The sequence below is a fragment of the Berghia stephanieae genome, chromosome 2 (assembly GCF_034508935.2).
Source record: "Berghia stephanieae isolate SIO BIC M18660-M18661 chromosome 2, UCSD_Bste_1.3, whole genome shotgun sequence".
Lineage (NCBI taxonomy): Eukaryota > Metazoa > Mollusca > Gastropoda > Nudibranchia > Aeolidiidae > Berghia > Berghia stephanieae.
The window spans coordinates 100,640,015-100,655,544 of NC_088361.1; the positions used below are offsets into that span (position 1 = coordinate 100,640,015).

Consider the following 15,530-nt stretch of genomic DNA (forward strand, 5'->3'; position numbering starts at 1 on the left):
TGTCCACTAACGGAAGTTGAGCCACAGATTCCCTCTCTCTCTCTCTCTCCCTCTCTCTTTCTCCCTCTCTCTCTCTCTCTCTCTCTCTCTCTCTCTCTCTCTATTTATCTATATATCTTTATATCTCTTCGTTTAGCAAATTTTGATATTGTGAGCTACGCATCATCTAAGGTTACTTTTTATTTCATAGGCCCTATTATATTTGTCTTTTTTGTCTTATGACAATTCAATTATCTTTCACCCTCGAAAATGAACCCGTAACGGATAGCAATATTGATTATGATGACGGTAACAGTGTTGAAGACATTAGAGATGATATTTGTATTAAAGATGGCAATAGTAATGATATTGGTAGTGATGACAGTAATTTTAATGATGTTGTTATTGATGGAGGCAAACGAGTTGATATTTCTATTGTTGACCATAACAGTTTTGATATTGGTATTGATAGTGCCAACAGTCTTGATGTTGGTGTTAATGTTAGTTTCAATGGAATCAATTATTTTGTTTTGATTGATTATGTTATTGATTATTGTATTGATTATGGCAAGTGTTAACATTGGTTTCGACTTAAACAAAGTTTTTGATGTAGATAATAATAAATACAACAGTTTTGCTGAGTATTGAATTCTGGGGTAACTATAAATACTAGCGTCGGTGATATTAAGCGTAAAATAATTGAAACACTATAATTTATTGATACTTACATTCTGTTAGTCACACATCGATAGGAGAAAGAAGAAACAACAATTTAAATATAGTTAACCTATTTTTATTTTTATCAATTATATAAAAACACAAAAACTGGATTCTTTGAAATAGCGCAATATAAACTAAACGTGCTCAACGCGCTTTACAAGGTGTCCCCATTCATTAGGTTAACTGAACAAGTAGGACTAGACATGGCGCCATTTAGGGGATATTACATTTTTCAGACACAGAGAAACCTTTTAACGGCCAGATAATCATTTTAAACCTGAGTTCGATGAGAAAATGTGAGTAAAGATTATTTCCCAAGGACTCAACTCTATGCTGATCAAAGGTCGATCCCCTGACCTTCCGATACGAAAGCGAGTGGCATACAACAAGACCACATTGACGCAAAAAACATATTATTTACCCTTTTAAATGTTATAAAACCTTTGTAATTCATATTCTATTCCATTAACTTAACATGTCCATCCCATCTTTTCCTACATTCCTTAGTTTTGTCCACTAACGGAAGTTGAGCCACAGATCCTCTCTCTCTCTCTCTCTCTCTCTCTCTCTCTCTCTCTCTCTCTCACTCTCTCTCTCTCTCTATCAATTTACCTATCTATCTCTATTTTCTTCGCTTAGCAAATTTTGATATTGTGAGCCACGCGTCATCTATCAAAGGTTCCTTTTTATTTGATAGGGCCTATTTTATTTGTCTTTTTTGTCTTATGACAATTCAGTTATCTTTCATCCTCTAACATGAACCCGTAACGGATAGCAAAATTGGTATTGATGACGATAAAAGTGTTGATATTGAAGACAATAAGGATGATATTGGTATAAAAGATGGCAACAGTATTGATATTGCTATTGATGACAGTAATATTGATGATAATGGTATTAATAGACGCAAAAGTGTTGATTTTTGTATTGAGGACCGTAACAGTGTTGAGATTGGTATTGATAGTGCCAACAGTCTTGTTGTTGGTGTTGATGTCGGTTGCAATGGAATCAATTATATTGTTTTGACTAGTTATGTTATTGATTATGGTAAGTGTTATTATTGGTTCGATGGATACAAAATATTTGATATTGAAACTATTAAATACAAAAGTATTGCAGAGAATTTATTTCCGAGGTAACTATAGATAGAAACACAATAATTCATTGATACTTACACTCTTGTAGTCATAGATGCATAGGAGAAAGAAATAAGCAAAGATTACACCTTTCAGTGAATATATTTAAAATATTTTTATCTTTATCAATTATATAAAAACACAAAAACTTGATTCTTTGAAATAGCGTAATATACACTAAACGTGCTGAACGCTTTACAAGGTGTCCTCAGTCGCAAGGTTAACTAAACAAGTAGGATTAGAAATGGTGTCAGTTAGGGGACATTACATTTTTCAGACAGTGAGAAATAATTTAACAGCCAGATACTAATTTTACACCTGAGTTTGATGAGAGAATGTGAGTTACGATTCATTCCCAAGGACTCAACTGTGTACTGATCGAGGGTCAATCGCATGACCTTCCGATCCAAAAGCGAGTGTCATACCACAAGACCACATAGACGCACAAACCATATTATTTAACACGTTTAATTGTTATAAAACCTTTGTAATGCACATTCTATTCAATTAAATGATCATGTACATCCCATTTACTCCTAAATTCCTTAGGTTTTTCCAATTACGGAAGTGGAGCCACAGATTATCTCTCTCTCTCTCTCTCTCTCTCTCTCTCTCTCTCTCCCTCTATCTCTCTCTCTTTATCTATCTTTATCTATCTCTATATCTCTTCGCTTAGCAAATTTTCATATTGTAAGCCACGCGAACTCTATCTAAGGTTCCTTTTTATTTCATAGACCCTATTTTATTTGTTATATTTGTCTTATGACATTTCAATTATCTCTCACCCTCTAAAACCAACCCGTAACGAATACCAATATTGGTGATGATGACGGTAACAGTGTTGATATTGAAGACAACAGGGATGATGTTAGTATCAAAGATGGTAACAGTATTGCTATTGGTATTGATGACTGTAATATTGATGATGTTGGTATTGATGAAGGCAAAAGTGTTGATATTTGTATTGATGACCGTAACAGTGTTGATATTGGTATTGATAGTGCCAACCGTCTTGTTGTTGGAGTTTATGTTGATTTCAATGGAATCAATTACTTTGTATTGATTGATTATGTTATTGATTATTGTATTGATTATGGAAAGTGTTAATATTGGTTTTGATGGAAACAATAAAATTGAGATAGATAATAATAAACACAACAGTGTTGCTTAGTATTGAATTCTGGGGTAACTAAAGATAGTAGTATCGGTGTTATTAAACGTGAAATAATTGAAACACTATAATTGATCGATACTTACCCCCTGTTAGTCACACATGGATAGGAGAAAGAAACAATAAAGTAAATATAATTAAAGTATTTTTATTTTTATCAATTGTACAAAAACACAAAAACTTGATTCTTTGAAAAAGCACAATATACGCTAAACATGCAAAAGCGCTTTACAAGGTGTCCGCAGTCATCAGGTTAACTGAACAAGCAGGACTAGACATTGCGCCAGTTAGGGAATATTACATTTTTCAGACACAGACAAATCTTTTAACGGCCAGATACTCATTTTAAACTGAGTTTGATGAATGAATGTGAATAAAGATTCTTTCCCAAGGACTCAACTCTGTGCTGATCGAGGGCCGCGCCCATGACCTTCCGATACGAAAGCGCATGGCACACCACAAGACCATATAGACGCACAAACCATATTATTTAACACGTTAATTGTTATAAAACCTTTGTAAGTCTCATTCTATTCAATTAAATTAACATGTTCATCCCACCTTCTCCTAAATTCCTTAGGTTTGTCCACTAACAGAAGTTGAGCCACAGATTCCCTCTCTCCCTCCCCCCTCCCCCACCCCTCTCTCTCTCTCTCTCTCTCATTTTCTCTCTGTCCCTCTCTCTGTCTCTCTCTCTCTCACTCTCTCTCTCTATTTATCTATATATCTCTATATCTCTTCGCTTATCAAATTTTGATATTGTGATCCACGCGTCATCTATCTAAGGTTCCTTTTAATTTTATAGTCCCTATTACATTTGTCTTGTTTGTCTTATGACACTTCAGTTATCTTCAACCCTCTAATATAAACCCGTAACGGATAGCAATATTGGTATTGATGACGGTAACCGTGTTGATATTGAAGACAATAGGGATGATATTTGTATTAAAAATGACAAGAGTATTGATATTGGTATTGATGACAGTAATTTTAATGATGTTGGTATTGATGGAGGCAAAAGAGTTGATATTTCTATTGTTGACCGTAACAGTTTTGATATTGGTATTGATAGTGCCAACAGTCTTGATGCTGGTGTTAATGTTAGTTTCAATGGAATCGATTATTTTGTTTGATTGATTATGTTATTGAATATTGTATTGATAATGGCAACTGTTAATATTGGTTTCGAATTAATCAAAGTGTTTGATGTAGATAATAATAAATACAACAGTTTTGCAGAGTATTGACTTCTGGGGTAACTATAAATAGTAGCGTCGGTGATATTAAGCGTAAAATATATGAACCACTTTGATTGATACTTACAAACTATTAGTCACACATGGATAGAGGAAAGAAACAAATATTTAAATATTGTTAAAATATGTTTATTTTTAACAATTATATAAAAACACAAAAACGTGATTCTTTGAAAAAGCGCAATATACACTAAACATGCACAAAGGTGTCCATAGTCATCAGGTTAACTGAACAAGCAGGACTAGACATGGCGTCAGTTAGGGGACATTACATTTTTCAGACACAGACAAATCTTTTAAAGGCTAGATACTCATTTTAAAACTGAGTTTGATGATAGAATGTGAGTAAAGATTCCTTCCCAAGGACTCAACTCTTTGCTGATCGAGGGTCGATCCCATGACCTTCCAATCCGAAAGCGAGTGGCATACCACAAGACCACATTGACGCACAAACCATATCATTTAACACGTTTAATTGTTATAAAACCTTTGTAATTCATATTCTATTCAATTAAATTAAATTGTTCATCCCATCCTCTCCTAATCATTTTACGTTTGTCCACAGATTCTCTCTCTCTCTCTCTCTCTCTCTCTCTCTCTCTCTCTCTCTCTCTCTTTATCTATCTCGATATCTCTTCCCTTAGCAAATTCTAATTTATTGACCCTATTTTATGTGTCTTTTTTGTCTTAAGTGAATTCAGTTTTCGTTCACCCTCTAAAGTTAACGCGTAACGGATAGCAATATTGGTATTGATGACGGTAAGAGTCTTGATATTGAAAACAAGAGGAATGATATTGGTATTAATGATGGCAACAGTATTGATATTGCTATTGATGTCTGTAATATTGATAGTATTGGAATTGATCGAGGCAAAAGTGTTGATATTTGTATTGAGGATCGTAACAGTGATGAGATTGGTTTTGATAGCGCCAACAGTCTTGTTGATGTCTGTTTCAATGGAATAAATTACTTTGTTTTTACTTGTTATGTTATTGATTATGGTTAATATTGGTTTCGACGGAAACAAAGTATTTGATTTAGATAATATTGACTACATAAGTATTGCACAGAATTTAATGCTGGGATAACTATAGATGGCAGTATCGGTATTATTAAGCGTAAAATAAATGAAACACAATAATTGATTGATCCTTACCGGCTTGTAGTCATACATGGATAGGGGAAATAAAAAAGCAAAGATTACACCTTTCAGTAAATTTATTTAAAGTATTTTTATCTTCATCAATGATATAAAAACACAAAAACTTGATTCTTTGAAACAACGTAAAATACACTAAACGTTCTAAAAGCGCTTTACACGGTATCCCCAGTCATCATGTTAACTGAACAAGTAAGATTAGACATGGTGTCAGTTAGGAGACATTACATTTTTCAGACAAAGACAAATCTTTTAACGGCCAGATACTCATTTTACACCTGAGTTCAATGAGAGAATGCGAGTTACGATTCTTTCCCAAGGACTCAACTCTGTGCTGATCGATGGTCGATCCAATGACCATCCCATCCATAAGCGTGTGTCATACCACAAAACCACATAGACGCACAAACCGTATTATTTACATGTTTATTTGTTATAAAACCTTTGTAATTCACATTCTATTCAATTAAATTATCATGTTCATCCCATCTTCTTCTAAATTCCTTAGGCTTGTCCAATTACGGAAGTTGAGCCACAGATTCTCTCTCTCTCTCTCTCTCTCTCTCTCTCTCTCTCTCTCTATCTCTCCCTCTATCTCTCTCTCTCTCTTTCTCTCTCTCTCTCTCTCTCTCTCTCTCTCTCTCTATTTATCTATCCCTATATCTCTTCGCTTAGCATATTTTGATATTGTAAGCCACGCGACGTCTATTTAAGTTTCATTTTTATTTCATAGGCCCTATTTTATATGTCTTTTTTGTCCTATGACAATTCAATTATCTCTCACCCTCTAAAATCAACATGTAACGGATAGCAATATTGGTGATGATGACGGTAACAGTGTTGATATTGAAGACAACAGGGATGATGTTGGTATCAGGGGATGGCAACAGTATTGATATTGGTATTTATGACTGTAATATTGATTATATTGTGATTGATGGAGCCAAAAGTGTTGATATTTGTATTGACGAACGTAACAATGTTGATATTGATATTGATAGTGCCAACAGTTTGTTGTTGGAGTTGATGTTGGTTTCAATGGAATCAATTACTTTGTTTTGATTGGTTATGTTATTGATTATTGTATTGAATATGGCAACTGTTAATATTGGTTTAGATGGAAATAAAAGAATTGATGTAGATAATAATAAATACAACAGTATTGCTATTAATATTGAGTATTGAATTTTGGGATAACTATAGATAGCAGTATCGTTGTTATTAAGCGCAAAATTATTGAAACACTATAATTATTGGTACTTACCCCCTGTTAGTCAACAATGGATAGGAGAAAGAAACAACAAAGTAAATATAGTAAACGTATTTTATTTTATTTTTATCAATATACAAACACAAAAACGAAATTCTTTGAAAAAGCGCAGTATACACTAACCATGCACAAAGCGCTTTACAAGGTGTCCACAGTCATCAGGTTAACTGAACAAGTAGGACTAGACATGGCGCCATTTAGGGGATATTACACTTTTCAGACACAGACAAATCGTTTAACGGCCAGATACTCATTTTAACCTAAGTTTGATGAAAGAATGTGAGTATAGATTTCATCCCAATGACTCAACTCTGTGCTGATCGAGGGTCGATCCCATGACCTTCCGACCCGAAAGCGAGTGGCATACTACAAGACCACATAGACGCACAAACCATATTATTTAACACGTATAATTGTTATAAAACCTTTGTAATTCACATTTATCTATATATCTCTATATCTCTCCGCTTATCAACTCTGATATTGTGATCCACGCGTCATCTATCTAAGGTTAGAATTTATTTTATGGGCCCTATTATATTTGTCTTTTTTGTCTTATGACAATTCAGTTATCTTTCACCTTCAAAAAGGAAGCCGTAACGGATAGCAATATTGGTAATGATGATGGTAACAGTGTTGATATTGAAGACAATAGGGATGATATTTGTATTAAAGATGGCAACAATATTGATATTGGTATTGATGACAGTAATTTTAATGATGTTGGTATAGATGGAGGCAAAAGAGTTGATATTTCTATTGTTGACCATAACAGTTTAGATATTGGTATTGATAGTGCCAACAGTCTTGATGTTGGTGTTAATGTTAGTTTCAATGGAATCAATTATTTTGTTTTGATTGATTATGTTATAGAATATTGTATAGATTATGGCAACTGTTAATAATGGTTTCGAATTAAACAAAGTGTTTGATGTAGATAATAATAAACACAACAGTGTTGCTTAGTATTGAATTCTGGGGTAACTATAAACAGTAGTATCGGTGTTATTAAACGTAAAATAATTGAAACACTATTATTTATTGATACTTACATTCTGTTAGTCACACATCGATAGGAGAAAGAAACAACAGAGTAAATATAGTTAAAGTATTTTTATTTTTATCAATTATATACAAGACAAATAGTAGATTCTTTGAAATAGCGCAATATACTCCAAACGTGCTCAAAGCGCTTTACAAGGTGTCCCCAGTCATCAGGTTAACTGAACAAGTAGGACTAGACATGGCGCCATTTAGGGAATATTACATTTTTCAGAAATAGAGAAACATTATAACGGCCAGATAATCATTTTAAACCTGAGTTTGATGAGAGAATGTGAGTAAATATTATTTCCAAGGACTCAACTCTGTGCTGATGGAGGGTCGATCCCATGATCTTCCGATCCAAAAAGGTGTGTCATACCACAAGACCACATAGACGCACAAACAGTATTATTTACTCGTTTAACTGTTATAAAACCTTTATAATTCACATTCTATTCAATTAAATTAACATGTTCATCCCATCTTCTCCTGAATTCCTTAGGTTTATCAAATTACGGAAGTTGAGCCACAGATTCTCTCTCTCTCTCTCTCTCTCTCTCTCTCTCTTTCTCCCTCTCTCTGTCTCTTTCTCTCTTTTTATCTATGTATCTCTATATCTCTTTGCTGAGCATATTTTGATATTGTAAGCCACGCGACGTCTATCTAAGGTTTCTTTTTATTTCATAGGCCCTATTTTTTTGTCTTTTGTGTCTTATGACAATTCAATTATCTCTCACCCTCTGAAACCGACCCGTAACGGATATCAATATTGGTGATGATGACGGTAACAGCTTTGATATTGAAGACAACAGGGATGATGTTGGTATCAAAGATGGCAACAGTGTTGATATTGGTATTGATGACTGTAATATTTATGATATGGGTATTGATGGAGGCAAAAGTGTTGATATTTGCATTGACGACCGTAACAGTGTTGATATTGGTATTGATAGTGCCAACAGTCATGTTGTTTGAGTTGATGTTGGTTTCAATGGAACCAATTACTTTGTTTTGATTTGTTATGTTATTGATTATTGTATTGATTATGGTAAGTGTTCATATTGGTTTCGATGGAAACAAAATTTTTGATATAGATAATATTAAATACAACAGTGTTGCTATTATTATTAAGTTTTGAATTTTGGGGTAACTATAGATAGTAGTGTCGGTGTTGTTAAGCGTAAAATAAATGAAACACTACAATTGATTGATACTTACAAGACCCTGTTAGTCACACATGGATAGGAGAAAGAGACAACAAAGATTACACCTTTCAGTAATTATAGTTTAAGTATTTTTAATTGTATCAATTATATAAAAACACAAAAACTTGATCTTTTGCATAGCGAAATATACACTAAACGTGCTCAAAGAGCTTTACATTGTGTCCCCAGTCATCAGGTTAAATGGACAAGTAGGATTAGACATGGCGCCAGTTAGGGGATATTAAAATATTTTCAGACACAGGCAAATCTTTTAACGTCCAGATACTCATTTTAAACCCGAGGTCGATGAGAGAATGTGAGTAAAGATTCTTTCCCAAGGACTCAACAATGCGCTGAAAGAGGTTCGAAATCAAGAAGTGAATGTTATACCACAAGACCATAGAACTGGACAAATCGTATTAATTACATCTTTAATTGTTTTAAAACCGTTGTGTTTCTCTTTCTATTATTTTTAATTAATATGCTTATCCAAGCTTCTCCTAAATTCCTTTGGTGTGTTCACATACGAAAGTTGAGCCACCTACTCTATCTATCTATCTATCTATCTATCTATCTATCTATCTATCTATCTATCTATCTATCTATCTATCTATCTATCTATCTATCTATCTATCTATCTATCTCTTTTTCTCTGTGCCTACCAAATTTGGATATTGTGAGCCGTGAGGCATCAAGTTTTTTTGTTTTATTTTACAGGCCCTGTTTAAATTGTCTTTTTGTCTTATGACATTTCAGGTATCTTGTACGCTCTAAAACCAACCCGTAACGGATAGCAAAATTTGGTAATGATGATTGCAAAAGTGATGAAATTGATGACAACAGTGATATTATTGGATTGAAAATGGCAATAGTGTTGATATTGGTATGATAACGCTAACATTGATAATGTTGGTATTATTGATGGCAAGAGTATTAATATTTCTAATGATGGTGGAAACAGTATTGATATTGTTATTGTTGGTGGCAACAGTGATGATATTGGTATTAATCATTGATGATGGCAAGAGTGTTGATATGGTGTTGATGACGTTAACAGTGTTGATATTGTTATTGAAGATGGCAACAGTAATGATTTTGGTATTAATTAAGGTAACAGTGTTGGTATTGATAACTGTAACAATATTGATATTGGTATTGATGGTGGCAATAGTGTTGATGCTGGAATTGATGGTGCTAACAGTGTTGATGTTAGTATTGATGTTGGCAACATGATAGTGGTATTGATGATGGCAATAGTCTTAATATTGATTTCATTGGAAACAAAATTATTGATATAGAAAAAAATAATAAACAGTATAGCTATTGATATTGAGTATTAAATTTTGGGGGAACTGTAGATAGTAGTGTCGGTGATATTAGGCATAACATAAATGAATGACTACAATCGAATGATACTTACTCTCTGTAGTCATAGATCGATAGGAGAAAGAAACAAAAAAGAATGATTTGGCCTTTCAGTAAATATAGTTCCAATATTTTTTTGTTTCAATTGTATAAAAATACAAAACTTGACCATTTGGATAGAACTAAACGTGTTGAAATCGCTTGACAAGGAGTCCCAAGTCATCCGCCTCACTTAACAAGTAGGACGAGACATGACGCCAGTTAGGGGATATCACAATGTTTTCCGATACACAAAACGCAGTTCGGTGAGTAAAGATTCTTTCCCAAGAACTGAACTATGCGCTGAACGAGGTTCGAACCTAGGACCTTCCGATCCGGAAGCAAGTGGCATATCACAAGACCACATAGCCGCACAAATTGTATTAATTACATGTTTGATTTAAAACTGTTGTGTTTCTCATCCTATTAAACTAAATTTAACATGTTCATCCCATCTATTCATGTATTCCTTAGGTATGCTCGCTTATGGAATTTGACCGCCAACTCTCTCTCTCTCACTCTCTCTCTCTCTCTCTTTCTCTCTCTCTCTATCTATCTATCTATCTCTCTCTTTATATATATATATATATATATATATATATATATATATATATATATATATACTAGTAAAAAGCCCGCAATTTCGCGGGGAAAGAACTATTTTCATTCGATATTGCCTGAATCATTTTCTTGATTAGCTTGATTACGATTAGATGCACACTTTAATCGATGTGCTTGTCGTCGGTGCCATACTTGATTCAGTCAGTAGATATCAATATCAATAAGTCACAAGTCTTTACCACGCTTGACTTGGGAGGCCTTCCGAAAGCTCCTACAAAGGGAAACAACTTAAATAATATTCACTCAACTAACCCCAAGAAAAAGTAAAAACTAGAGTCACTTTAAGTAACCCTAATAGGAAAATAAACACCCTAGCATTATGAATATTAGAGAAAAAAAACCCTCGGACTGCCTTGCACTACCTTTCAATACTTCACAAATTAAAATGGTTGCGGAGGATCAAAACAATGGTCAAATTAGGAAGTTTTAAACTTTCACAAATCTATCAAGGTCTGTTCTAGAGTTTTTAAAATGCTTCTATATGATGACAAATTGAATAAATAAACGCCTGACAAAAGATCTACGGTAAAAATACAAATTGAAAGAATACTGGGGATGTAGGAGTTTTCGGAATGTCTCCCCCTTAGCACCTTTACTAAGACTTATGACTAACCCTAATAGAAAAAAAAATCCTCACAAATATATATGATGACAAATTGAATAAATAAACGCCTGACAAAAGATCATCGGTGAAAATACAAATTGAAAGAATACTGGGGATGTAGGAGCTTTCGGAATGTCTCCCCTTTACCTAAGTTTTGTGAGGTCAAATGAAAATCTGAAGCAGACACGAAAAATATCAAGTTTGTTCTGGCTAGAAGCTAGACAGATACAATTGACAGTTTGCCGACAACGTTTAACTAAATATTTCCTAGGGCAATAATTATCACACCGATGGCATAAAAACGACAGTAATATCAGAAGTAATATTATTTGACGTTGTTAAGCGGTGAAACTTGTTTAAAATGTGTGTAAATCCGAATACCTTCATGTGATCAAGTGAATAATATCACTATAAATTGCACGATTTTCTGAAAAATGCTAACACACACATACATGTATACACCACAGACAACACACACACATAAACACACACAAACACGCACACACACAAGCATACACGCAATTACAACATACTACTACATAACAACAATGATCACCGCTAAAACAACAACACAACGGAAGTAATAATAATACTTGATGCCATAAATTGGATTCAATAGTCTGATGTCACGCGCCCGGCAACGGCGGCCATCTTGGTTCTAAACAAAGAAAATCATTACTTTTTATTCTTCATGCTGGCTAGAACTTTTCATTCCCTTTTCATATGCCTTGTGATCAGAATGTGTAAAAGTCAATACATGATCAAATTGATGGGGTTTTTTACCTCTGGATACGCGTTTAAGCTCGCCGGGGAAATATTTCATACGGCGTCAGCCATTGTTCCGATAGTTTAGAGCCAGTGTTACTAAGTTACCATACGTCATTAGGAAGGAAGTGACAGTACGACTGTTGAAGACTATTGATGACGCATACTAACAACTTTTTACAGTGTCAAAATTAGTTGATTTTGAGAGTGTTAGTGTCGTCGGTACATATTTTATGATATCTGTTTGACTCAACGAACTTTCAAACTGACTTTAAATTATAAAAGGAAATCAAGTTACCTCTTTATATATCTGTAAAAAATATATTTCTAATTTTCAAATCTTTCAGTAGATTTGTGCGTCGTATCATTTTTTTATTGACTCAAATGGCACAATGTTCTCCACAAGGCTATATTTGTAAAAGAAGGATATATATATATATATATATATATATATATATATATATATATATATATATATATATATATATATATATATATATATATATATATATATATATATATATCCTTCTTATATATATATATATTAGTGTTTATCATATGTATCATTATCGTCCTTTACAGGTCTGGACCCTGCTTTATGTCGTCCGCATTTGATGGTCTGTTGCATGATACGAGTTTTTCGTTGTGTGTATTCTTGTGCTTGTATTTAGAAGCCTTCTAGGTTGTCCTGTGAATACTACTCACCATGGCTATATGAACCCATGGCAAGTCACAAATCGTCACTAGTCATTCTTAGCACACTCTGTCTCTCACTCCATTCTTGTCTCTCTATATCTATCTCTTATTTCACTCTTTCTCTCTTTCTCTTTCCATCTCTCTCTTACTCTCTCTCTCTCTCTCTCTCTCTCTCTCTCTCTCTCTCTCTCTCTCTCTCACCTACACGCACGCACCTACACACTTCTCTCCCTCTATCTACATATCTATGTATCTCTCTCTCTCTCTCTCTCTCTCTCTTCTCTCCCTTTCTCTCTCTCAGTCGTTCTTTATTTATTTCCGTTTTTTCTTCTCTCTCTCTCTCTCTCTCTCTCTCTCTCCCGCTCGCTCGCTCGCTCGCTCGCTCATTCTCGTTCTCCCCTCCCTCCTCTCTCTCACTCTCTATCTCTCTAATTCATTAAATATTTCTTTATTTACGCTTTTCTCTCTCTCACTACTTCTCTCTCTCTCTCTCTCTCTCTCTCTCTCTATCTATCTATCTATCTATCTATCTATCTATCTCCCTCTCCATTCCCGTCTCTCTATATCTAACTCTTATTTTTCTCTTTCTCTTTCCATCTCTCTCTTTCCCCTACTCTCTTTCCCTCCCTCTCTCTCTCTATCTTTTTCTCTCTCTCTCTCTCTCTCTCTCTCACACGCATGCACATACACTCTTCGCTCCCTCTATCTACATACCTATGTATCTCTTTCTGCCTCTCTCTCTCTTTCTCTCTCTCTCTCTCTATCTATCAATCTATCTATCTCCCTCTCCATTCCCGTCTCTCTTTTTCTATCTCTCTTATTTTTCTCTTTCTCTTTCCATCTCTCTCCTAATCTCTCTCCTGCTCTCTCTCACTCTCTCTCCCTCTCTCTCTCTCTCTCTCAAACACACACACATACATTCTTCTCTCTCTCTATCTCTCTCTTTATCTATCTATCGATCTATCTTTTGCTCTCTCTCTCTTAGTCTCTCTCTCTCTATCTCCTCTCTCTCTCTCTATCTCCTCTCTCTCTCTCCCTCTCTCTCTCTCTCTCTCTCTCTCTCTCTCTCTCTCTCTCTCTCTTTCCCTTTTTTAAAAAAACAAATCAATATATCACATCACTGCCTATTCATTCGTCCAGGCCTTATTATTATTATACTATCTTTTTTTTTAAATTTTCCTTTTTTTTCTTTTTTACTTCAACGATTTTAACCTTTCCAGAACTTTCAACAACAACAACAAAATTAAAAACAACCCCCCCCCCCCCCAAAAAAAAAAACACAAAAAAACTTGATTTTATATAGCGTAATATCTACTAAACTTGATTTTATATAGCGTAATATCTACTAAACTTGATTTTATATAGCGTAATATCTACTAAACTTGATTTTATATAGCGTAATATCTACTAAACTTGATTTTATATAGCGTAATATCTACTAAACTTGATTTTATATAGCGTAATATCTACTAAACTTGATTTTATATAGCGTAATATCTACTAAACTTGATTTTATATAGCGTAATAAATACTAAACGTGCTCAAAGCGCTTTACAAACAGACCCTGACCAACAGCAACACGTGACATATAAATGAAATTGACGCCTGTTAGGCGATATTACAACTTTCCGACAGAGACGTTAACGGTCAGGTACTCATTTTACACCTGAGTACTGTGAGAGTGTGAGTAAAGAGTCTTTTCCAAGGACTCAACAATGCACCGATCGAAGCTCGAACCCAGGACCTTCCGATTCGAAACCGAGTACATTATCCATTTTAAAAGATGGATGCGGTGCCAGCAACCAATAGCCACGCCCCTGGTGACAACCCATCTATCTCATGAGCGACATGACATCTCACAGTCCATACCGTATGCCAGTCCTTTGTGCGTCATCCTCATCTTGAATCCTGGTAGCTGAGTTCCCGAGATGGCCGTAGGCACACAGAAAGACATGCTGTGGCAATGACCAATAGAACGGCAGACCTCATCTAGAATACAATACAATGATATAACGTGAATCCAGTCGTACTCATCGTAAACGGATAGCCTGACACTTGAACACACTAGGACTTATAGTTTGACGTCATTTTCTAGGTTTTTGCACCGCCTGGTGAGTTGTTAGTAGAGCGCAAGGAAACAAGTGATTCCATTGGTTGAACTATTGAATACAATTCACGGTTTGCTGTCTTTTGACGTCATTTGTTGCTCAGTGTCAGGCTATAAGTTTACGATGGCTACGATCCAGTCCTTTAGCCAGTGCTTTCAGAAAACATTCGCGTGGCCAAAATTAATTCATAATATTCTGTTTTAACAAAACAAAACAAAAAAAAAAAACAAAAACAAAAAAACAACTAACCCCCCCCCCCCCAAAAAAAAAACAAAACAAAAAAAAAAACAACAACAACAAACAAACAAAAAACAACCCACAAATACCCGCACACACAAACTTGAGCATTAATATTTATGCAATATCCATGTTTGTCGGATGAAGGTGGGAG

The 15,530-nt window shown here is 34.6% G+C and overlaps 1 long non-coding RNA gene across 1 annotated transcript in view; it reads right to left on the reverse strand.

Moving 5' to 3' along the window:
* Window positions 1–15,530, reverse strand: part of LOC144963798 (uncharacterized) — a 47,144-nt gene that overhangs the window by 30,895 nt on the left and 719 nt on the right. The window contains exon 2 of the long non-coding RNA XR_013643711.1: window positions 14,901–15,020. This is a non-coding gene — a long non-coding RNA (uncharacterized LOC144963798). The remainder of the gene's footprint in view (window positions 1–14,900; window positions 15,021–15,530) is intronic.